At 31.8% G+C, this 27,376-nt stretch overlaps 1 long non-coding RNA gene across 4 annotated transcripts; it reads left to right on the plus strand.

Annotated features, from left to right (window-relative positions):
• The first annotated feature begins 2,458 nt into the window (after positions 1-2,458).
• On the plus strand, positions 2,459-27,115 carry LOC148607918 (uncharacterized). 4 transcript variants are annotated; one of them, XR_015915362.1, is made up of 4 exons: positions 2,459-2,482; positions 24,615-24,726; positions 25,026-25,142; positions 26,936-27,115. It is a non-coding gene; the product is annotated as an uncharacterized LOC148607918 (long non-coding RNA). The 4 variants fall into 4 exon arrangements; XR_015915361.1 differs by lacking the exon at positions 2,459-2,482 and adding an exon at positions 3,022-3,067; XR_015915360.1 differs by lacking the exon at positions 2,459-2,482 and adding an exon at positions 21,814-22,155.
• Positions 27,116-27,376: the final 261 nt, after the last annotated feature.

Genomic DNA, 27,376 nt, shown 5'->3' on the forward strand with positions numbered 1-27,376 from the left:
CAACCCTCGTAACAGCTTTAATTGTCTCTGAAGGATTCCATCATGCTAAAAATTAGAATGCAGATTTCTACTGTAAAGTCCATCACCGCAGTTTGTTGCTAAACAATAATCATTAGGACATTCCACCAGATGTCTAGCAAATTATTCAGAATCTGTATTCAAACATGACATCAAATGTTTAAACTAATAACCATACCAGTATTACATTTACCATTTATGAAGGTGTGAGAGAAGGAGGTTTATTCTCAGCCCATCTATATAAGGCATACATTTAGAAGAAAGGTCTAGGAATAATTATCGGTTTGAAGTACTATTATATGATGCTGTATCAATGTCAACAAATGAGTCTGAAATACAGTTTGCGATTGATATTTGCCTCAAATACTCATGCTATCATATGTTTAATAACCACACATCAACGATCATATGCACATAAATAGGTAGAGCAAGACAAAATCCATCAATGCATTCAGAAATACAGCTAGAAAATCACTATACACCCTAATCCAAATTTTCTAAAATAGAGTGAAAGGCACACCGAAGAACAACCTGTGAGGTCTATCAGGTATATTTACTCTCAAACGTCTTTATAGGATATAGGTACTTCCACTGAACGACAGAACACCTGTCTAATGCATTGCCAATTTTCAGAAGTTTCCAAGTGCTACCGGGCCGTATGGAACCTTAATTGTTTATCCTCTTACCTACTGAGCTCGGATTAGTGTTCGGTAATTTTATTGTTACCCTTATTTCGGTACGCTGCTAATTGATGCTAAATTGCTAAAGAGAGAACTTAATATTGTATATCCAATTCTGGTCAGTGGCAACGTCGATATAAATACTTTGATTGAAAGACATCTGATTGCCAACATTACAATTCCGATAGTTTCTTGTCTAGAGTGCAGGACATGCAAGAATTCTTTAATCAACCAAAAGTAAAGATGTTGTTGGAAGACTAAACATTAGCAGCAAAACTGAAACAAAAAATTAATACAAGTAAGACAGAAAAATAGACTAATGCCCTGCATGAAGATCCGAGGAACAAACACACTATAAAACACTACAATCAAGAGCTGCTGACAATTACTTTCGTCCATCTAGTTTGAAATACTATACAGAAAGAAGTCAAAAGGGGATATTAAAGCTAGGATGGTACTCTTATTCACTCCACGACGATTCACAAAGATTCACAGCAAAGATTCACAGCTAGGAACTAAACTGTGACCTTTGCAGATTGAAATGGAGAGTCTAGAATACTTCCTTCTCAAAACCCAAGTTGTCAACGGAAAACTAAAAGTTTCGTTTCCTTTTCTGGTAGACGCAAAGCACCAGATGTTCAAAGCTGGAGAGGTAGATTCGTTGCAAATAAACAAAATCTGCATGGTACATACCATAATTGACAATACGATACTAATTTCGGGGATTTGATATATCGCATCTACCCAAAAGAACTTGAGATAAAGGAAACCACAGACACTGTATGGTCAGCCTCATATCTTGACCTACACTTAGAAATCGATAGTAAAGGAAAACTAGTGACCATATTTTACGACAAACGTGATGATTTTTCATGCAGAATTGTCAACTTTCCTTCGTCTGTGGCAACATCCTTTCAGCACCTGCGTATTGAGTGTTCATATCACAACTCATACGTTATGCCAGAGCTTGCCGAAACTACGCAGACCATTTGTATCGCGCTAGAACTCTAATAAATAGGCCTATGGAACAGGGTTATGTTGCTTCAAGATTGAAATCATCACTACAGAAGTTTTATGTTCGTCATCATGAACTCGTGGATCGTTATGGTGTTTCCATCTGCACCCTGAAAACTTATTTATTCAACGGTTCATAGTTTGCCTTTCCTCGTTTTTTCTACCCCGGACTTTACTTTTTATGAGCAACTCGGCAGGTGTTTCTAGAAAAGCAGAGGACGCTTATCCTACCGGTGCACCTGATCCATGATCCCAGTATTTAGTCGAGTCCGAGTTGCTCATTTGCTGTTGTTACTTGTATGCATGATTTTATTTACTTTATGTTCTTTGTTGTGTATGTCTGTGTTCCATGCCTGGTCTTTGTCCTTTAATTGCATTCCTTTGATTGGAACTAAACTGTGACCCTAATATAGACAACTCGGCGGGTGGTTATAGAAAAGCAGAGGAGGCTTACCCTACCGGTGCACCTGGTCCATGATCCCAGTATTTAGTGGAGTGCGAGTTGCTCATTTGCTGTTGTTACTTTGTATGTATGATTTTATTTACTTTATGTTCTTTGTTGTGTATGTCTGGTCTTTGTCCCTGGATTACATTATTTTGATTACCGCTATAACCTTTATTTCCTTGATTACTGTTTGATTACCGCTATAAACTTGGTTCCCTTGATTACTCTTGTCACAGAAGTATAAAACCAAGCTTGATGATGTAAAACTCTTCAAAGACGCCGGAAGAATCTTGCGAATTGAGCTGCATATTCTCCAAACATTAAGGTACGATAGATTTGTTAAACAATCAGTCAGCAGGGTTCAAGCTAAAATATATTTCAGTAAACATTTTGTATAAAGATTTGAATTTAAAAGGATCATTCGAAGATATCACTTTGGTATAGTAAAAACCAAGTTATGTAGGACCAAAATGATCATTTACTAATAATGTACTGTTTGAGTTGTTTTTTAAATGCCATATTGACTCTAAGGGGAAGATGAATTTCTTGATTATAGATGTTTTATCCCGGGGAAAAGGGGAAAATATACTGTATTTGGCATAGAGGTAAACATCACGACACGATGTTACATGTAAGTGGAAGCATATACATGGCATAATTGTAAAAAGATACATGTACAATATGTATTTTACTTTTTACGACAATGTGCCACGACTTTAACTCATTTTTTAATTCTAGGTATGTAAATTGTGTCAATATGTAGAACACTTCTTTAAGCGTTTTCCGTTTTACCTAGTAAACGGTTACATTTGATTTTCATAATATCTGAGTATTCATGCATTGACCTATGTAATTTTATCTCAATACAATGTACCTGAGATAGTGTATTTTTAGGAGAGAAGTACAGGAGGTAGGGATTTCTGTTTTTGTATACTCTTAGATTAAATCATTCCCTTTTAAATTTATTTCGAAAAAGAGTATTGCAAGCGTGTTTTAGATTTACTTTTTGAATACCAACCTTTTCCAATACAAGATCTTGCGACAAGTTAATTAAAACAAAACAAATAATGTTTTCACCAATTAAGGACAAAATAAAAAAAAATTAAATACACACCTTAAATTTTCTATGTGATTAGTAGATGTACATGTATTTTCATTTCATCATTTTTGGTATTTCACAAATTAAATTTCAGTATAGAATATAATATCACAAAACCAACAAAAAATCTGAATTAAAATAAAAAAAATATCCATTTTGAGTTTTGGATGCAAGTTTAATTCTTCATGAAATAAAACATGTTAGTCGATGATTCACCTGTAAAATGTGTTTATTGTCTGATATCGCGTTTGATTAGATGACCTTTAACCGTTTTCCACCTTTCGTGGTGCTTTGAAGTTCTTTTTTATACGTGTCATACTTCCTACTCAATGAAAGCTTGTTTGTTTGAATACTATACATCAAATACGTTAGATTATGTTCGTTCTTTATAAAGTAAAGATAAACTGGTATCAACAAATACCGTCGAATCACATGTCAATTGAAAACTGTCATCTGCAGATCTACATGTTTTTTCCATTAGCCTATTAATATTGACATGCCAGAATAATACTTTTCCAAAACCTTATGCAGTCGCAGGTGACATTTTCGAAAGCATAAATTTTATGAATTAATATGTTTGTATCAGTTTCTTTTTTGATAACTTGAATATTTATGATCTTCACAGAATAAATTTGATAACGTTTTCACTAATAAAAGGAAATTTTACCCTAGATTATCCGTAACAATTTTATCATTCTTCAAGCAGGAAAGTTAAAAATAAAAATAATATCAAAATTGAAAACGAACTCGCACGCAACGGGAATTTCACGTCAATAATTGAATTAGTCATGTCTTAAGTTGCAATTAGGTAACATTTTCAGGGACCTGAATAAAATCTACAGTAACAATTGAACTATTTTTTTTATTTTTAAACATTATCTTTGCATTATGTGTTTTTATGGAAAAATAATTTCCAAAAATAATCTACATTAAACCAATAGAAAAAGTACAGCTTAGCATTTTGAAATATTTTTTAAGCATTTCCGATTGTACGGTCGCTTTTTTAGCTGTTACAATTAGAAAGACCTTTTAATATGAACTTTTAGTATCGAAAACAAAATGTTTTAAGACGTAAGATATCATCCAAATGAAAAATAAAAAAGAAGGGGAAATCACTTAGCAAAGGTTAGTCATTGTTCCCCTGGATTAAACAACATTTGTTAGTTAAAAGTAATAAGAACCCCAAAACGAGTTTTATCATAATTTAATAGTATCTGTGTAAACCGTTCTAAAAATATGTTTCTCTAATTTATTAACGTCATTTATAAGTCCTAATTAACTGATACATATTCCCAGCATGCATTATCATTATGACGTATCTGTGCCACTAATCCTTTCCTGATTTGTTCAACGTGTCATAGATTTCCTGTCCTCTTTCGATTACCCCAGACTTGACTTTTTATGAGCAACTCGACGGGTGTTTCTAGGAAACCAGAGGATGCAAAACTCCTTGTAACCATATATTTAGAGCAAGTATCCCCTCTAATTAAACAATTAAGTACAATATAGAAAAATGAACTTCAATTTTTTCTTGTATTATGTCAAGACTATATAACAATATAACCAGAATGTTGAAAAGGGTCCCTTATTCCCTTAAGAAAAAGATGAAGTGGCCATAAACATGAAGACAAGAGGCAGGTTTATCATTTATTTCACACGATTTTGATAGCGTTATTGGTATTGTTTGTACTTCATACTGTGCTAATTTATCATTTATCATTGTGTCTTGCATAAAACGATAACAAGCTGGACGTTCAGGATAGAACTTGCTTACATATACTGTAGTGATTTTAACACATTAACCGTTTCATCCCTTATACTTCAATCGACATCGAAAGACATTAGTACATATTGAATATGATAATGATGTTAAATGCATTTCAAAAGGAATATAAAAAAAGTAGTATGATATTATTATTGTTACTTGTGTTAAAATTTCTGTTTGTGTGGTCTTTGTATTTTATAATTGTTCAGTGCTGGTTGTGTTTTATAAGCTTTACAAAACTACTATTGACAAACTATTTTCGTTTAAAACATGTCTGATGGTGCTTTTGATTCAATCTTAAATATTACTTATAGGACCCATAATCCTGTGTGAACCAACAAAACATATTAACCATGAAAACAACCAAAAAATTATTCCTAGAAAATTAAAATCAATCTTATATGTTGGCATGGAAACACAGTATTGGGGGTCAGATGTGTATAATTATTTGAATTAAACATTGTTTTATTCTGACATGCACTTTTACACGTTGACAAATAGACTTTAAAGTCACAAAATCTTAGTGTTTTTTTTTAAAGAATCCTTAGTACAGATAAATCCTAGCGTTGAGCATGCTTGAAGTAATAGACTCATCCGAAACATTTTAGTGTGGTCCTGCCACATCAATCAGACGAACACTAAATCTCAGTTTTCTATGTTCATTTTGAACTCGTTACGACCTTTCCAATCGGTGATCTATTTCTCATTCAACTGTCACACACGCTTTTATACTTTGCCTAATTTTGTTTGTTTGTTTGTTTGTTTGGTTTTTTTTTGGTTTTTTTTGTTTGTTTGTTTTTTGTTTTTTTGTTTTTGTTTTTTTTTTTTGCAAACCACGTTCTCGACAGTTCTAAATACGTTAGGTGCTCTTAAATAAGTTTAAAATACATACCACTACGTTTTTATCTATAGAAGATCAAAGTTTAGAGAGTCAATGCACCTTTGTATCTCTTGTAAAATTATACTACAGAATTAACAAAGTGATGCTAATGATATCGAACATTTCAATTAGAAATAACAGTCATATTTTTTTTTCTTTCACAATTTCAATTTAACCATCTTTCATCATGAACTCGTGGATCGTTATGGTGTATCCATCCGCACCATGAAAACTGATTTATTCAACGAGTCATAGTTTTCCTTTCCTCGTTTGTCTACCCCGGACTTGACTTTTATGAGCAACTCGGCGGGTGTTTCTAGAAAAGCAGAGGACGCTTACCCTACCGGTGCACCTGGTCCATGCTCCAAGTTTTTAGTGGAGTCTGAGTTGCTCATTTACTTTTGTTACTTTGTATTTATGATTTTAGTTACTTTATGTTCTTTGTTGTGTATGTCTGTTTTCCATGTCTGGTCTTTGTCCCTGGATTACATTCTATTGATTACCGCTATAACCTTGGTTCCCTTGATTACTCTTTGTCAATCTTGCGGATATTGTATCCCATGCTCCTTGTTTTTGTTATTATTATATAAACATAGTCTTAGCATGTCCACATTGAGAATCCACAGAGTAAGAAAGTAAATGAATTAAGAAAATATTCGATTTTAACAAATAGGGAAATTGCAATTATGGATGCATATAATACAATCTGTATTTTGTAAGAATCCAATTCTATTCTTTACCCATTTTACATGTACTTGTACTAACGAACGCTGGGGCGGACATTTTCATCAGTATTTTTAAGCCTAATTGTGTTACACTAATTGTAAAACTTGACTTGCATGGGAGATGTCTTTGTAACATCTGCCTTCACGAAAAATATACAAAAATATTTTTCTTTTTGAATTTTGCAACCTCAAGAATGTTTGATCAAGCAAATCGCGACGCTTTCGCCCCGCATATTTTTACAATTATAAAACTTAATCAGCACACTAGAAGGGAATTTGTATCATGTTCTTGGGTAAATGTCAAATTGCATATTTTCAACTATACAAAAGATTAAATTTTTAGGCTTGGCAGAAAGATTAAAATATTGAGACTGATTAGTCATATTATTATGTAATGTTTTAGTTATTGGTCAAATTTATTTTAGCTTAAACAAACAACATTTTACCGTGGATAGTTTCCATAATCTGCTTAAAGGTCCTGAATAAATCAATAGATACTTTAATAGAATAGTCGAAGGCACTGTGATATTTAAGTCATGTAGACCTACTGTCGAACTACGGTAACATATTAGGGACATACAATAATAAGTTATATAAGTCTGAATAGGGTACATTGTGTTCTTACTTGTGCTAACTCTGTCTTAACTTTTCTAAATATGTCTAAAACATACTTGGATTATCTTGACCGAGTCTCACCTTGTACAAACAAGTCTCAACTAGTCTCGATCATGTCTCGATGTCTTTACACAGTCTTAACCTGTCTCGACCAGTCTCAAACAGTCTTACCAGTCTCGAATAGTCTCGACGTAGCTTCAACCAGTCTCGACTAAGTCTTAAACTGTCTCAACTATTTAATTCAAAGCCCTCAACAACCTTATTAGTCTCGACATGAGTCTTTCGTCCATTATAGCATCAGAATGTCTGAATAAAGATACTTGTTTAAATATCTAAATATTAGATATACCTTTACTTTAACATTTCACGACATATTATCATTTTGTCAATTTTGCACCTTTAATTTATATTTTTGATGTAGTTCCTTTTTACCTTTTCAAAATGGCTATTGTTCACTTATTCGTTATTGTAATTAACGTTTTATTCGAGCCACTTCAAACATATAATGTTCTTAATTTTCCTACCCGGGATATATAGTTGTTGGCCTTGAAATATTGTGTTTTACTTGGGCCTGTAAGTTATGAATTAATGAAAATGAAAATGTACTTCGTTTTCAAAAGTTACTTAAAATTACACAAATATTCCCACTTTTTAACAAATTGCATGCATGTATGTAGATAACTATAAAATTTTACAACGGACTTAAAAACTACCATATGAGTGATAGTACCCCAAACATGAGGGGTTCCCTAACCTGAGGTCTTGTAACCTCTGACAGTCGATATAGGGGAGATTTCTCTGATTTCAACTCTTTTATGTGAGAGATTTTGCGTGACAAATTTTTTCCTCCCAAAACATTTTTTAAAAAAATCTTGTAAAATATTTATTGTTCTTGTTATGCAACATTTTCACTAAACCACTGTGGTAGATCAAAACTGATTGTTTTCCTGATTTAAAAACTCTGCAACTTGTTTCATAATTAAATAATCATGTTACACCATATGAAGTCATACGTGTATACCTATCTGTTAATTGCAAGCCCACACCTGTGATTTCGAACCGCGAACAGATAAAAGAAGCTACCCATGCAATCTTTAATTGAGGGAAAATCGTCCCTTGAATTAACTACAAATGAAGTCCGATACATAATGTATTTGTAATTAAGTCATAAGTATGTATATATCGTCGTGGATTTAAACCTTCATTTTTTAAAGAATTAATTTTTAATATAGAAATACTAGTTTCAAGCTTCTAGTCTAGTATTACATGTAAACATATTTTTAATTAATGATCTCAAATTTGGTTGCACCGTTGAGGTTAGTTTATCACTGAAATACATGAAGTTCTATTTTTATTTCAATGAGGCATCTCTAAAAATTGCATTGTTGTTTTCTCGCTAATTCTGCTTTATTTTTCACTTGATATAAACACAAATTCTTTATACACATGTATACATAGTCCATGTAACTTATCGGAAACAGATAGTATTTCGATTATAAATGGTATTACTCAGTGGGTGATCTCTCTGCTGCATATTTCAAACCCCAGCGCGCAAATTAATTGTGCGTGTGAATTATACATGTACGATACAAGTGATGTAAAGGAAATGAGCCTCCTTACCAAACATCACACAATGAAAATAATTAATCGTTAAGGTAATTTATATGTTTATAGTTGAGCTGTCTAATCTTTAAATAGAAATATTCACGTGAATTTTATACATGTAAAAGTGGAGTAAGGGAAGAGCCTTAAATCTCCATTCATCTCGCAATGTTATCATTTTTTAATTCTTAGTTACAAGTGTAACTACATATGTAAAAGGTTTAAATTCGATTTGTATTTCTCATCGTCGGTTCACTTGGTCAATACTAGATTTTATAACATTACTTCGATACAAAATGAACTATATATACATGTACAAGTATACCGCTAGTATATTACATATTAAATAATTCCACTCAGTATCTGTGTAATGTCACTAAAGACGCAATATACACGCGTGTCACTTATCAACTGTCAGCTAACTACCATGTGTCTAAATATATGTTTTTATGTTACATTCTGAAAACTTAATTAATTAGGGAATAATAAAGCCCCTGGTTATGGTTTTTTATAATATTGAGATTAATCCAAGAAAGGATCGCACTAAATTTAGCGATAAAACATGCATGTATATTATATAGATTACTATATAGAAAAACAGTAATACAAACGTACACATTGACAATTCATCATACAGGTACTTGTACATGTACATACACGAAGTTCCTTTTAATTTGATACAGGTCAATAACTATACAAATGTTAGAAAAGACATCTTTCAATTCTATACCCCCGCGTTTCTGGCTCATGTCTGACACCAATAGACAAATGTTCGTTTAAAATAAAATCGATCTAAGTACTACATCGAAACTACTGTCTCTACAAAGAATAGCTTATAAACCATAGAAACAACCTGCTTACATCTCAGATGATTATGATGATTGTGTGTTGTTGTTAACAAATTCAAGCATTCGATTTTATAATGCATAGCCAAACTAAAATGAGTCAATGATTGCATGTTTTTATAACATGTATATCGTTGAACATGAAGCTGATACAGATTTGCTGCATGCCATTTGTCTGCTTTTTACTAGATATTATGACAAACATGTACATGTAACCACAGAGGCTTATTAGCGTCAACTAAACTGTTTATTTTTAAATTTTTTTGCGTTATCGTGCGAAATTATGCATCTACAACCATAACGCGAAACATCCGCTACAGATTTGAATACATATCTCGTAATACTTGTACAAGTTACATCTTAACAAAAAAAAAGACAGCCAGACACATCGTTTTCGGTACAGCAAGACTGTGAACATCTTTTTTTGGCTATACGACTAGTTTAAAGCAGAGTCTGTTCGATTGGTAAAGTTGTTCTCGTTCTTTTTGCCAAAAGAAATTAAAGCATATCATTAAATGGTCAGGAATTTGGATACAGTTATACATAAATTTGCAAAGTGAGGATATGTAAAGATGTACGGTGTCAGTACTTCCGTCAGTCCATACTATCTTCCTCCCTTATGCTATATAGAGGATGCATCTCGCATCTCTCATATCTGCAATTATTTGTAAAATGCTTAAAATATATTTTGGTTTCTCTTCCGACTATACATAGATGTACTTAAGATATAGAAAACTAATTGCAAATTAATTTAAAAAGATAATACTATTATTGACAGGCACGATTTAACACATTTTCTTCTCTATATACATCCTTTTATAAACTATAATTTTTATTTCATAAAAAATCTGCACAAATAACATGAAAAAAAAAAAACAAATAAAAGAAGAGAAAAGAAATATTCTATTATTTTTTGTAATTTATATATCACACGAACATTATATATCAACATATATCTGTATAATAATGATACAACCTTATCACTTTATACGGTACAATGTTTATTGCTTATGTGATTCAAGTGGTTCATGTACATGTAGGTATTATGATTTCGAGGATCGTAATAAATGCCACCAGCCGGGTCGGTTGTACGGTATATTGTATAATGTCTGAACAGCGTAAATACTCGTATACAATTTTCTCTGGTATAATGATGAACGTCACATACAGGTATCTAGTGTTTTCATCTGGTCCTGTGTGTACCCAGGACTCCTGAGCAGTGTTAAGATGCACCGAAAAGCGATTCAGATTGTTTTTAAAATTAACTTCGGGCTGAACAGGAGTATTTAAAAAAGACAGGCTTCAGAGGTTACCACGAACGGGTTTCAAGCTGTAATCTGCACAATTTTGGGCCAAAATGTTGCATTTGTCAGTTGTTACCGATTCAATTTCTCAGCACAATATTGCTGTTTAAATCTAAGAGTATGTAGAATCAATTATCTACTGAAAATGTTTGTATGCATGCATTGATTTAAATTATCCGAAGTAAATTGTATTAATATATTTTGTTTATTTCACAGGCAGCGGTGAAACATCAAATTTTTCAATTAAACTATTTTTATTTGACTTTCTTTTCAAATTCTTCCATCCAAACTTTGATATTTTCCATATCATAGTATTACCATGAATGTTCTTTCCTATAACCTGAATAATTAAGTCACAGTGTCCATACAAATTATGCAAAAGACAATTCATACATAAGAGAGATACAGTGGTTTTATCTTTGAATTCTTAAATTAGGATTGTTTTCAGGCCTAAATTGTTAAATATATGTTTTCGAGACAGTTTGAGATTCATTTGAGACACGTCGAGACTTCTTTAAGACTATTCAAGACTGGTAAGACTGTTCAAGACTATTCAAGACAGGTTGAGACTAGTGAAAACTTGGTCGAGACTGGTCAAGACAAGATAAGACAAGTAGAGACTTGGTCAAGACAAGTTGAGACACAGTCAAGACTTCTTGATACTTGATTAGACATGGTGAGACGCTGTCGAGACAATCCAAGTATTTTTCAAACATATTTAGAGAAGTTAAGACAGAGTTAAAGCAAAATGTACCCTATTCAGAATTATATAACTTAGTAGTGATAGTTGACGTTATTATTTTCATACTTATCGTTTAGAATTTTGGATTTGTCGACATTTTTAACATTTGAATTCCTTATTTCGATGACTTCTTAATGTTATCATAATCGACCGTTAGGTTAGAAATTTGGATACTGATATTTAAAGATTCGAAGGTTGGAGTTATGAAATGTTTTATATTTTCAAATTTATTTATTGTGTTCTTGGCCATAACTTTGGCTTCATAATAGAGTAAGGGTTCGTGATGCCAAATATATCTTTGAAGCTAAGCAAGTTTTGATCTGATATACGTGGGATGCATTTATTCGACAAAATATATTCAAATAGAATTTAAAAAAAAACGAATGTATCACAACTCCATCAAATTCCGTCATACCTTGCAGAAACGAAACGTATATACCTGGTAAAGCTGAAAAAGCTTACTTTACGGCAGTTGTGATCCTTTACGTGTTTGTCGCGTTTTAATTCAACGTTAATTCAAGCACTTCTTTTAGAAAAAATATAAAATAATTTTTGAAGAGTTAGGTAATAGCTTAAGAATAATAACAAAATTACTTGTGCCTTTATGTTGTAACTGTACCTGTTGTTACCTGTTGTAACAAAATCGTGCATCCTCATACACCACTTAATGGCATTAGATGAAACTTTTATAGAATCTTTGTTACATACTACCACTCTACAGTTTTAAATTTTGATTTTGATCAAATTTTATTTTTAAATTTAGACTTTTGCCATTTATGAATATAAGGATAAGTAACAAACCATGTCCTCCTAAAATATGCTTACCCAGTGTTTCAACAGAACATTTTTGATTCCAAAAATAAAACTTGTATGCCACTTTTGGTCGATCTGTGAAGCTAGTATTTCGATTAACAAAGGATACTACAGAAAGGAAACACGCGACAAGCTCAGTCTGTCATAGTTTGTTCTCGTTTTTTAAAACTAGTCCATAAAAAAATGGTACAAAGTTTAATTTGACAATGGTTTTTATTTTAAAGCGTTTTTTTCATAACACGACAAAAAAGAATTTTTATTGTTTCTTCCAAAAATTATGGAACGGATACGACGACAATTCGAAATGTTTCTGTTTCATCCGGTCATCGACTTCGTCATGAAATGATAAAGGATTTAATGTGTTTTATGGCAATAGTTTGGCTACTTCATCAGGTAAACAATTTATAAACTTAAAAGGTGGACAACAACCTGGAATGGATACAACGGAAACCAACAAAATGGACAGTTGGAATGTTTTGAAGAAGGATGACGCGCGCTGACATCATGAATAAGTTTCATATGCCAAAATAAACAATATCAAAATTGGTGATTTTTTTCCTATAAAGAATGTAGGAAGCTAAAGATTTTTTTTGTGCTTAATCCGTATTTTAAGGATGACTTATATTTGATGTAACCATGTGGACTTGAATATTAAGAGACACACCTAGACCAACATTAACAAATTATTTTTAAAGTGTCTTACAAACGTATCGATTCTGACATCGAAGGTTTATATATCCCCAACGATACTTACAAATTAGGTGTAAGACATTGGAATAAAGTCTTGTTGTTATTATCAGTACAGTTTTCTGGCCGTTACGTTATTTTGATTGACCGATATCACGTTTCTAACTCACAGATGTGAACATATATCTTCAGTTAGTTTCACGTCTTGCCAGAGAGACAAACCTTCGAATATCCTTACTCTTCAAACAAACTCTCAGTGTAATGTGTAATTGAATTTCATTTTATTGTCTACATTGTGTACATGGATCGTCACTGTTTCCTTGTTTTTACGTTTTTGTCATGCACAAGGGGTTTGATATCTCTGAATTATCCTTCTGTTATGATATTCCCTGCCAATGATTGTCTGACTTCTATAAGGACTACAATACATAGAGTAAGACATGAACTTGTAGGACGTTTAAACTTGGGTTGAGGTTCTATACTGTGACTAAAATCAAAATCAACTATAATGTCGATTTTATTTTTAATGAACATAAAGTAGCAACCGTAAATAAATTCAGATTTCGGTAGCAAGTTGCAAAATACTTAATCGACATTTTATTATATAAGCTGACAATTGAATAAAAAATACAAAATACACTAGATGCCCCTCATTTTAACTAAGAGCAATCATGTAAACTAATTCAAGTGAAAATAATTGAGAATATATTCCAAGGATAAATACTAGATATGAAAAATAAACACACGCAGCAAAGAACATGAATCACCCAAAATAACACATACGAAAATACAGAAGTAAATTATCAATCCTAAATCTGCTAAAAACCTGTAACATTCACCAGGTGCACCGAATGCGAAAGCGTCCTCTGATTCTGTAAATACTTCCGCTGAGTTGCTCATAACATATCACGCCTGGAGTTAACGAAAGAAGAATGTAAAAATATGACACGATGAACATATCGGTTCTCATATGGCAGAATAGATACACCATTACGACTCATGAATTTCTAATGATGATTACATAACTTCTGGCAAATAAGCATGTTTCAGAAGCCTAATGTTAAGTAATGTGAAGGTCTGGTATAACATTTGAGTTGTAAAATGGGTCGTTGACACAGATGAAAGAAAAATTGACATTATGGAATGACAAGGCATTCGCAACTGTATATAAAAGAAAATGTCTACCACACTGGCCAAAAATGTTGTCGATGAAAGAGGTCAGCATTTTGACAACAACTTCTTTCGTACATTGAAAAGATAATTTGGAATCGGTTTTTACAAAATATGTGGATTCTTTACCAAGTTCTATTGAGGTTAGGTTGTCCATCTTTTTATGGTACATGTAACGACAATATATATTTCTTTGAGTTTGGGTTTGAACTGAGTATTGAATGTATTGGGAATAGTTATTCAAGAGTTGAACATCATATATCTTGATGCGTTTATATTCCGATATGAATCTACCATTAAGGGTTATCAGAAATTCTTCAGAAAATCAGATATGAAGAACTTTTTCCAGAAACCACAGGGTATTAAACCGTTGTGCATGATTATATGAATTCATCCTTAAGTGATAAAACCCTGTGTCTTTAACCTGCATATACTTACCTGCTTTGTTTTATGTCCTTAATTGTCAATGAACAAATGCGCTTGAAACAACACAAATCTTAATCACTGGTCATATTTTACATTTTAAATAATAATAATTTAACTACGTTAATAGTATTTTTGAATCAACATGAAATTAATACCCACAAATGGCATTTAAAAGAGGATGCCGAGTAATCAAGTAATCGCAATATGTTAATGGAAAGACATGCACAGTAAAAGCGAAATAAAGTTTGTATAATGATAACTGCTGTTTGGTGGTTATTTCTGAAATTGTGTCCGTGTTCAATCTGTGTTTTAGGTGCATTCGAAACTGCTTATCCAAATGATATTTATGGCATTTGTTGAACATGTAAACATTTATATGTCATTTAACATACTATATACTAACTGTGATTGAAACTTGGCGACCAAAAACAAACAATAATATGATTTTAAAAAGCCTTGAAAATTTCGTTAAAGTTGATAAAATGTTTATCACGGTTGTAGACCTGAATATGTTTTAATTTGTACATGTTATTAAACTTACCATTGTAAATTTCACTGTGCAAATTTTGAACATCGACGACTTAAAAGTAGATGTTTTAAGAATTCTGATTTATTGGCAAAATGGAACTATATCTGGTATTTAAGGATACGTTTTGAAAGACTATTTAGATAAACAACCGATATATTAAGTCAATTTCACTTAAAAAAAAATTAATACATCATTTAAATTATATTCATGTTGTAAAAACGTAACAGGGCTGTTAGTTTACCAAAACAACAACATTTTTTTTAGCTATTGGCCTATATCAAAAACCTCTCTTGTGCAAAAACCTATTATTCAATTTTTGTACAAAAATGGCACTATATGGACCATTCATGTACAAAACCATAAATATATATTAAGAAACGTTCACGGCGTTACAGCATTAGACAAATTTCTTTGTCAGTCAAATTAATGGTTAAAATAATGTAAGGTATTAAACATAAAGGTTGAATCTTCATGATATTATCAAATTATGATGTCTTATATCAAAGAAAGCACATTGTCGAGCACAGAATGATGCATACTGTCACACAAAATTTTTTGCATTACACATTTATATGAAGGACATAGTTATATGCTGGATAGAGTCATATGCTGAACGCATCTACATAATGAAAGCAGAAAGCTTGCAATCTCATAAGGAATTATAAAATAATATATTTTGCAAACTCCAAAAGGTTAATGAGTTATAACATGGCAGGTCATTGGTTAGCCTTATTGTCTCATTAATGACTTTATATAGTTCATATTTCAATTAAAAATTAAGTGAAAATAAAACTATATACAAAATGTACATACAATAAGCATAATGTAAATCATAACCACACATAGTAAACTCAAAATTAAAATTGACGTTCTGTACATTCACTATACTTTTATTGAAATGACTCAAAGTCCAAATATAAATTCCAAAATTGGAATTTGTTTCCTTAAACAATGAATATTACATTATAACTGCCGGTCAATTTATCGTCATATGAAACAAAAGGAAATTATATGGAGCACTTCGCTTTCAAATTAACAACGTGGCGTCATAATGAAAAAGTTGTGTATATTTCTTTTTCTTCCACACGAAGGATCCAAATCAAATTATACATACATATGGTCGAAATACCAATAAACTAATACACATAAAATTATGGCATAAGCAAAACTACAAATGTTTATTGGAAACATTAGTAAATTTTATTATGTTTTTGATATCAGCATTATAAATGAGTAAAGTACTTGTTGACAAATATTATACACACTATTTTCACTCAGAACATCAGTGAACTACATATCAATGTAACATTCCAGTCGTTTTCAAATGTTTGTCTTTATTGTAGTTTAAATACAAACATATATTTTACAAAGTAAAAACATTTGTACGGTCTTTTCGTTAATTGGAAGATGTATTAAAGTAATCAATCTTTCTTAAACATGATCTGGTGTTTTGATACAGGTAGGCTTGACTCTAGCATAATCTCGGGAACTTGACTTTTTATGAGCAACTCGGCATGTGTCTCTAGAAAAGCAGAGGACGCTCGCCCTATCGTTGCACTTCGTGTTCTTTGTTGTGTATGTCTGTTCTTCATATCATTATTTTGATTACCGCTATAACCTTGTTTCCCTTGATTATTCTTGTTTTAAATGTATTGTTTACAGCTTAAAAAATATTATACATGACTGAATACTTCTTTTCATTTTTATACATATATTTGACAACAATTTTTATTAGTTTCATGCAGTTGAAAATAAACTAATTGACGTATTTAAATCGAAATACTTGTTTATCCTAAATTTGTGCATTGAAGCAAGAGGATTGTACTTTTCATGATGTTGAAGCCATAACAGGGTTTATTTATCAACCTCTACGGTCCAATATTATATTATGACTTGGATCAATCTATTATTTGTAATGTTGTCAATTATATTTACCAACTTATGGTAATAAAGAGCTTTATGCTATAGTAAAAAGCAACGTGTGTTCCCTTAAATTTATCAAAATCGTGTAAACGTACTTATTTTCGCGGTGTACATATATTTGTTTTTGTTTTGTTTTGTTTTGTTTTTGTTTTTGTTTTTTTTTGTTTTTTTTTCGCGGTTCAGAAAACATCATTCGACCATACGCGGTGTAACATCATTCGACCATGGAATAAACTGATAACCATGGACAATGATCGCATCTGCAAATGTGTTTTCGATAAGGATTTTGACATGTGTGCGAGCAACTGGTCAGCGGATGTGAAATCAATAAAGACTTATATCACCTCGAAAATAAAACTGTTTGCCCGTTATCCGAAGTAAGAGAAACGCTTCAAGAAAAATACAAAGTTGAATAGAAAAATGATCTGTTAAAATTCGCGAAGCTACGAAGCCGCAAACTCTTTAAAGATGAATATTGCTGTGGAACCTACGTTGAACTTAACCTACACAGACATGAAAGATCTGTCTAGCTCATTGCAGATGCTTCCGCGTCGAATTTAAATTGGACGATTTGTTTGTAAAACTGAACGTGACCGACTGTAAACTTTGGTGGAGAATGAATGCCATTTTTTTTATTAGTTAGTTAGATATACATTAACTATTGCTTTTCTGTCTTTTAGAATATATGTCAGTGCCTACAGGGGTAGGAAAATGAACAAATGATATTCTTTTTACAAAATGTATCTATTAAGATGCATGTTGACATAAAGCTATTTTTCATAAAATTTACATATTTTATATTTTCAGTAAATGATTATATCCGCAAATGTGTGGACGTAAGGTTGTTTTAATTTCACATATGATAAACAATGTAATTATGAATGCATTCACTAAATATGAAATTGTTTCTTGGATGTTGACGGACACCCTTTCCTTGCCAAACATAAGACCAAAAAGTTTCAAAAAGTACAAAATATAACAAAATATATGAATATTGGTAATTTTAGGCCAATAAGACCCTTTATTGCCCCTTCTCCTTTTACACAAAGGAAGGACATGATAAGCAAATATGCATAAGAAAAATATTGCAATCCGATTTGATCGAATACATTTCATTTGACTCTAACTTTAAACATTGAATCAGGGTTTAACTTTGCATACTACAGCTAGTTTGTTCTCAATATACATCTCATGAAACCGCATCATTTACACAGAAAATTTGTGTCTTACACTCTTTCAGTTAAAAATTGATTGATTATACATTATACATTTACATTTGTACATGTAATAGAAAGACCGCTGCTCAAAATGAATAAAACAATCATGAAAAAGTTGCTGTACAATACTACAGCGCATTATGACCGAAGTCCTTTTTTTGTTATCAGGACGAATCAGAAAGTGACAACAGCAGTGGGGTTGCATGTACAGTGTCAGGATGTTAAAAAAGAGTTTCTTCGAGTGGTCTTGAAAGGCACATTTTGAAAGGATCACATAAGTATGTTAAATTGTCAGGAGCGGATGTTGTAAAACCAATGTGGGTTGACAAATGCAACATGATTGGGGTTGAATACAAGACGGTAATTGAGCAGTCTTGTATCTCATGTTCCACAGACGATGCTGTTGATGAAGGATGGGCTTTAAAAAAAATCGTTGAACAATTCACTTTTCTTCAAAGTTGAAAAAAAACAGGGAAATGCCCATATAATGATGATATTTGTGAGAGGTTAAGGAAGCAAAGAGGGAATGATGGGTCAATTTTTCCCCCACAGGAGTGGCTATCTGTTAACCAATTTGAACTTGTTTGCACGATTCACATTTAGGCAACATTCAAGACAGGACATCCCAGTGCTGCAGAATTTATAACAGAAGACATTCGCACTGTAAATGACCTCGAAATAAGGAATTTGTTGTCTGAAAGAGAGTTCAAAAATACAGGAGAACATGTCTAACTTAATTGAAAGATGTATTGAAAGAGAGATTTTGTCTACAGGGTTGACCAGTATCATGTAAATAATTGAAATGTCACAATCACAAAAGCCTAATTGACTTGACTGGTGTTATAAAACGTTTATATATTTTTTGCATTAGTTAGGGTCCAACAACAATGATGCTGTGTCCTGTAGTTTTCACTTTGTCTGCCTGTCTGTCTGGTCTGTTTGTCCTTTAATGTTTTGTGCAGACACACAGTAGAAATATGGATTGTACATATGTACATTGTACATATACATTTCTTATATAGAAAAGTTTTTTTGTATCATAATGCAATGGGCTTTTTTCTCCTCTTTCATTTGTGTATTTATTTGTGAGTTAATTTTCACTTAAATCCAACTACTTGTTACAACGAGGTTATCTGTAATGGAAATTGTCACTCATGATAACTGGATACATGAGAGACCAAAACCGTCAAGTTCCGTGTACACGGACAAACCCACTGTCTGTAATGTTTGTCTCGCCTGCGACGAAAGTCGCGGAAGGTGAGACTTAGGTTTTGCTTTTCAGGTGACGGCGTCCACAAACTTAATGTTAAGTATTCCGATAAGTTCATGTAATGCTAGGTCAATGATATGTGGTGATTTGTTTGATTTTTATTTTGTGTTACGAAGAAATGATATGTTTTTAGTGTTGTTTGAAAAGCGCAACATTTCATCAATTTCATATCTGATTTAGATATACAAGAACATGAGTGGCCACTTTTTTTTTAAATTAGTTTGTACTATATTTTACCTTTGCAGTACCATGTGGTTTTATCTGCTGTCAATAATGGATGATATTTGATCATCTTTTAAAATTTGTGGTATTTTCAGCATTTTCCCCCAGAAAAGGGTATATGATTCTTTCTCTTTGATAGACTACTCCAAAAACCTTATTCTTCATTTAATTATGTGTTATACCTATATATTGTACAATCAAACTTACTGATTATAAAAGATGTATGCACATGATTTGTATCTTGTTCTCCATTTTTGTTTTCAATTTCAATAGTGTCAAAACACCTGACAGATCTTATTTTCGGATCTAAAAAACTGGTACCCTGTAAAATAAACTTTATTGCTCCTTACAGAGAAAGGTTCCAGGTGAAATATTTTGGTGGGTTCTTATATAACAAAGTTTGTAGTAATCACAAAGTACTATACTGATTTAAAGATCCATCTAATACAAAAATGTAACAAATAATGCATGGTTCTATGCTGGATTGGGTGTTAAAAAGTATTAATGTATAAGAACATGAATATTTCAAATTTCATATATGTTGTAGAAGAGCAATTATGGTTTTATTCCTAGCTATTTACCTGTCTAAAAGTCTCTATTTTGATATTTTAGTACCCATGCATACACAAAACAAAGTTTTAGAAAAGTTCACGGTGTAGTTTTTTCTTACTTCATTACTTGATTTTGTAGTATGGCATTTGACAAAATTTTCAAAAATGCTAAACTGGATAACCTTATGTAAGTATTCAAAAAGGTTAATACATTTCAAATTATGATGAATTATATTTAATAAAGAGCACTGCCGAGCACAGCATGATACAACTAATGTAAAATAATGTCCAACAAATATTCATTTTCTGCATGAAGGGACAAATTTATTTGGTATACATAGTTAAATTCTGGATAGAGTCATATGCTTTAAAAGAAAGTTACATAATGAAAAGAAAAATCTTGAAACCTAATAACGAATAAATTACAAAGTATATTTTTCTCAACTCAAATGTTCCGGAGTTATAAAACTGACAGTGTTATTGGTAAGCTAAAATGTCCCATCATGCACATAAAATGGAATATTTTAGATTTCAATTTGAATATTTTATCTAAATATATTCCACAATATACCAATTTGAAACATTCAATCAATACTTTACCACCATAGTTTACCAAGAGTAAAGTTGCTGGAGCTGGTATCTTTGCTCTAGATAACCTAACTTGGACTGATTTCCATTTTATACCAGTATCACTTTGAAAATCCAATGGAGTCATTCAAACGTTCTAGTGACTTTTACTTTAGTTTAGCGTAGTCGTATAAACGTATATTTATCTTATCTGCTAGAGGAAAACATTGCCATAAAAACGTTTACCCTACATATCTTAAATACAAATAAAACATGTACTTATGATCAAGGTTGTTCGACAAAAAAAAAAACAAAAAAGAAAAAAGAAATTATGTCTTCTTCTTCTGTGCGTTTTCAAATTGAAAAATCACTCTTTGCTCTTTAAACCTCAAGCACACCATATTAAACACAAAAGTAAATACAATTTAAAGAATAATATCGTTGTTTTATGCGTTCACATTTAGGCCATTTTCGGATTTCGAAGTATTTGAATCATGCCACTGTTTAGGCGTCGATATTTTGGTCGATATATGGCAAAATTAGGGTAAAAGTTAGCAGCCACCAAAATAGTCCTGACTAGGTACAGGCATTTCGGAAACAAATGGTTATATATATGGGTTTTTCCGCGCGCTTAACCTCCATCTTTCAATGCGGTGAGTTATTTTTTGTATATTTACACAAACGATCACATTTGGTAAAATCAGTAGAAAAGGTATGTACAATAAAAAAAATAAGAGCATTGAAGGCACTAAATCAAATTGAAATTAAGTTAATCCAAATCGAAAGTAGATAGATGGATCCCTCCACTCTAAAATACTTTGTTAACTATTTTTAATTTTACAACGAAGTTAAGATTACCCTTCTAAATTTTGAACATGCTTTTGAATGGAAAAAAATATTTATCTTTTTTACTGTCACATGTATTTATACTACATTGTACAACATTTCGCTGTCTGTTTTTTTTTTACTACGTATGACATCCGGTTACGTGTGAGCTGTTATTCGGTGACGCCAAGGATGTAAATATGTTTGATTATTTAAAATCGGTGAGTATATGCGGGTATCCATATAATTCTTATTTACAATTGACTTTTATTTAAACTTTGCATAAGGTTGTCAACACAATCAGTTGCCAAAATTCAACAATTCTCGATCATTTAAATGTACAAATGGTTTCATTCCCCATCATCGGCCATATTTACCACTCTTTTTTGGGCAACTAATTTACTTTATTTAAACATTTTTTTTTTAAAAAACTGAACTGTTAAGGTTTCAGGCGTAAAAATGTATATAATTTTACTATTAAACGATTAAAAAGTATTTTTATTATTCTCATTTTCTAACATGTTGTCCTGTCGTTAGTACAAGACACTACAAATTAGGCTAAAACTCCTGTTTAGGGGATCCCTTTAATAGTGTGTTTTAAATCTATTATAGAATAATATGGGGTATGCATTTGCTAAATCGGTGAGCGACCGGAGCTTTACTATACATGTACCGTCTGTGCGAGTCTCATAAAAATAAAGACATTACAAAGAGGGGGTGTCAACCCGGATGAAAATTTTTGCTTCGCAAGTGCAATATTTTTGTTTATGTTTAAGCAGCAAGCAAAATCAATATTTCTATTTTAAAATCTATCTTGTTAATTAATGGGGGAGCATACCCCTTTGCCCTTGCTCTCAAAATGGTCAATAACTTTATAGTACTTCGCAATAATATACATGTTTTATCCCTTAAGGTCATTATAAGCAAGATCTATCTCAGTTTTGACCTGTCAGATCAATGTGCACAGATACCGGAAATATTACAATTCTCTACGAATGGTGAGAACATTTTACAGATATCATGTAATGTAAATAAAATTCAGATGACAGCTGTAAATTCCAAACAAGAAAATGATTGCCTTCCTATCTTAGAAAAGCTGTGCTTCGATTTTGATTATATAATCGGAGTTATATTTTTTTCCGAGGCGGGTTAGGTTCTTGACAACAGCAACAGTACAGGAAGTATATTTTTATTTTCCTTATTTTTAGAAGAAATATGGGAAATCTTGTCCCATGGAAAAACAGACTGTTGTTGAGACAACTCGTACTATAATAATGATAAAGAAGATATCTATTTAAAAGAATTATACTTTACATTTCAAGAATTTTCGAAAGACAAACTGGGCCCGTCCTTAAAAATAAATGTAATAGCGCCTCAAGCCCATTTATAATATAGTAAATGTTATGAATAAATAGATAATATATAAAACTAAATTATGATTGGCTGTTAATATTACTGATCTAAATACTACCTTGAAGTATAAATGACAAACTGAGGAAATGACCTTGATTTTGAACAGAAGAAGGGATATGGACAAAGACAAGAAAAATGTTAAAATCCATTTAACAGATGCAGATATGCAAAGTTGAATGCACGGATAATTGGACAGATTAGGTTTCAAACTCCACACCAATCTAAATGAATAATTATCCAATCTTTTGTTATATTAAATTTTGTCACATTAAGATAATATTCACATGTTTTCTTTAGAAAAGGGCATGTAAAACTGAAATTTTGGTAGTGAGTAAAACTGATAGTTGGTAACTTTGGAAAAAAGCGAAACAAAATGTAAACTCAATCTTAAATTCATCAAGGTAGACTCACTTACCAAAAATCAGCTCAATATATGCGAGCGTTTAGAAACAAAGTGTGGAAAACTTTAATTTCGGTAAATCCAAGGGCCATGACTCTGACAAAAATAAGTGAAGCAGAACGAAATCCATACTTGATCTGTAACTCGTCAGGGTAGACGCACATACCCAAAAATCAGCTCAATACCTGCAAGTATTTAATAGAACAACAGCGTAGAAATCTTAAATTTCAGTAAATTTTTCAATGTTCAAGGGCCATAACTCAGAATATAATCAGCCAAGCAGAACGAAATGTTTTATTAATTAGATCTGTAACTCATCAAGGTTGACTCAGATACTAAACGCAGCTCGATATCTGTAACTGTTTAGAAAAAAATAGATGGACAGACAGATGGAGTGCAGGTGTAAAGTTCCCTTCGGCTAAAGCCGTTAAGGGACTAATAAATATTCCCACTTTTTAAACAGTAAATCATAATTTCCCATTTTTTAATTTTTTTATAATGGATAAAAAAAAACACCATATGAGGGATAGTACCCCAAATTGGATGTTAACCCTTATTTCAGGTCTTGTTCCCAACCGTCAAAATGGCTAGCAAGAAGAAAATAGATGAATTAGAAGGGGGTCCAGGGTAGGGTTCTGGTGGTGGAAAATTTGTGCTTAATGTACTGTAAAATTAGTAAATAATAACCTAGAAACCACATTTTTCAACACCATTGTTACCCTCTCATTTCAAAATCTCTGGGTCTGTAACATTTGATAAATGTTATGTTTGTTCAGCTGTCCCTGGATTTAAAGACCCTTCTGACAAGTATATGTACATATACATAGTCAGTCTTGAAAAAAAAATACGTATACTTTTATTTTTCAGGTTGTCCTATGGAAAAAGTAACAGATCCATACAAACACAAAAAAGTTAGTACCAAGATCTGTAGATGGAGAGGAGAGAGATTAAGATGTAGACCTTATTTTAGATATTACATGTAAGCATCTTAAATGTACAGAGTGTAAGTTCAATTGACATGTGCTCATGTACATGTAAATGAAAGTTGCTTTTTGTGTAAATAAAATGGAAGTGTCAGGTATCACTCACTATATAATTAATTGATGATAATCAGGTTACATTTGATAGGACGAAGTAAGTCCCTTGCCTAATTGATTTTTACCAATTTTGTATGGATTTTTTTTTCAATGTGCATTGGTTATTTTGAATTATACCTTATTTTCTCAATTATATTTTTTCAGTTCTGTGGGGTGTTAATGTTAATTATTAATTTTGTAGGAACTCCATATTCATCTACAGTGCTGCATCATTATAGAAATCACCTTAGAAAATCTGGTTGTGTCTACGTAATAGCACCTCCATTTCTAACTCATTGTTATAGAACTTTAAAGATTTGTAAGTACCAATTAATCTTGGATAGGATGGAGTTTGCTAGAAAACAGTCGAAGGTGTTAACTTTTTTGGGAGAGGGACTTCAGTGTTAAGAAAATAACAATTTAGGCTTGTCGCCTGGATGGGGCCTCTATATTTTGGATCGATTTCTGTAGTGAATGATAAGTAGCAAAAAAAAAAGCTTGAATAATATCAATTTAAATTTTTTCAAAGAAATCAGTAAAAACAGGGAGTGGAGCTACTTTTTCTTTGCGGTCATATATTGGTATGGCGCTGTTGTCTTTGTCTGTAGACACTTGGTTGTTGTGCCATATTTAGAGTATTGGTTGATATTCATAAAATTTTATAACAAGGTTACAAACTCCAAAAGGAAGGTTGGTATTGATTTTGGGATTTATAGCCCAACCGTTTTCGAATAAGGGGCCTAAAAAGGGCATAAAAAGCATTTGATATAATTCAATTTCATAACTCCAGTACAAGAATAGGAATGTCTATTATATTGTTCCTTCATATTGTATAAAATCAGACTTGGATTGATTTTTGGGGTAAAGATTTGAACTTTTCAGAAATTAGGGGCCAAAAACATGCATTTTCTTGATGTCCAAAAATGTCCTGACTATTAGGGAATGAATCTCTTTGAAATTGTATTTCAAGGTGATATACATGTACAATGTTCCACCAAAGAAAGAGTGGGATTATTTTTTGGGGTTTAGACTTTAATCTTGTAGTCTGAAATAAGCATTTTCCTGATGTCTTAATAGTAACTTGAATAAAAGTGAATGGATCTCCTATAAATTTTACTACAAGGTGCCATACCACGAAAAAAAAAGACTGGGATTGATTTTTGTGGCTGTGACTTGAGCCAAGTAAGAATAAGGGGTCACTAATGGGCTATGATGAAAGGCATGTTTTTTATTTTTTCTGGACAATAACTTAAGCGAAAAGAAATGGATCACATTAAATTGTACCACAAGATGCCATTTACCACAGGAAGTTTGGGATTGATTTTTACAGGTTTTTACGAGAACCATTTTGGAAGAATGGCAAAAAAATTACCAAATTGGTTCTTGTAAAATTTTTATCCTGTGTCAAATATCTAATCGTAATCAAATTTCGTAATTGGAATTGAATTTTTCTAAAGAGTGAAAATGTGTGCTCATGGGGTAAATGTTACCATTCTTACCAAGGTTGTTTGATTCAACCATCCCTCAGGAGCCAATTGTGTAACAGTTAGCAGTTTGTTTCAAACTTAACACCTTTATTCTGCCTCCTAAGTAGCATAATGAATAAAAAATCTTATCATATTAACCTGAAATCCCAATTTGTTATTTACCCTGAAAAATCTTTGGTCTGTAAATCAAATCAACAACATTGTCCTTATTTTAAGGGTTGCAAAAAAGAATTTTGTTTCATGTAATGTGTTTATTTTTCACATATATATACATGCACATGTACATTATTATTTCAGCAAACTTTTTGTTAACTTGCAAAGCTCTATCATGTTTTTTTAAACATTGTAGTAGTTGCTTTGATTCGTTAATTTAATTTCTATTATATAATCCAAACACATTCGAATGTGATCCAAATGACCTGCCATATTTTTCTCACTAAAGAGAAAAAGAAAGTAGCTATAAATAGAATTGAAAGTAGTCCCAATGTAAATGGCTTCCATTTAAATTCATTTAGAGTAATTTACTTGCTACAATTAAGTATAGTTTTCAGATTTAGAATCGTCTAAAAAAAGGTAACTTGCACTAGATACATGTTTGTAAAATATTTTTGTTTACTTTTTATAGGAAAATATGGACTTACAAAAGATGTGTATTTAATGGTTGTCTGGCACCTTTTTTATGCAAGATTCAAGGATTACAGTAATGTTTTTAAATGACTCAGAAAGCTTGTGCTAAATGAGAGGAACATTTTGGTATATGATATGATGTTATTATTGCATACAATAATAAAATATTGAACTCTCAGTTTTTGGTTTGTTTTACTTAAGCAGAACCTTAAAGGTCTAAAATCGACGCGGATAAAGCACTGTCAGTAATCTCTTTAATTTCTAGTTCTGGAGGATAAATAAATGGAAGGCATTTTCCAATTTTTCTTTTATTATTAATGGTAAAAAAAATCTTCCATGAAACGACGTGTTTCATCAAAGGGACTAACCTCTATAACTTTATTGCCTTTATTGTCAATTAGCAGAGAAGCAAAAAAGCAAAATAATGACTTCCATGCTG

Source organism: Perna viridis, chromosome 9 (assembly GCF_037379345.1).
Source record: "Perna viridis isolate PV_CMFRI_1.1 ecotype Kerala chromosome 9, ASM3737934v1, whole genome shotgun sequence".
NCBI classification, from domain to species: Eukaryota; Metazoa; Mollusca; class Bivalvia; order Mytilida; family Mytilidae; genus Perna; species Perna viridis.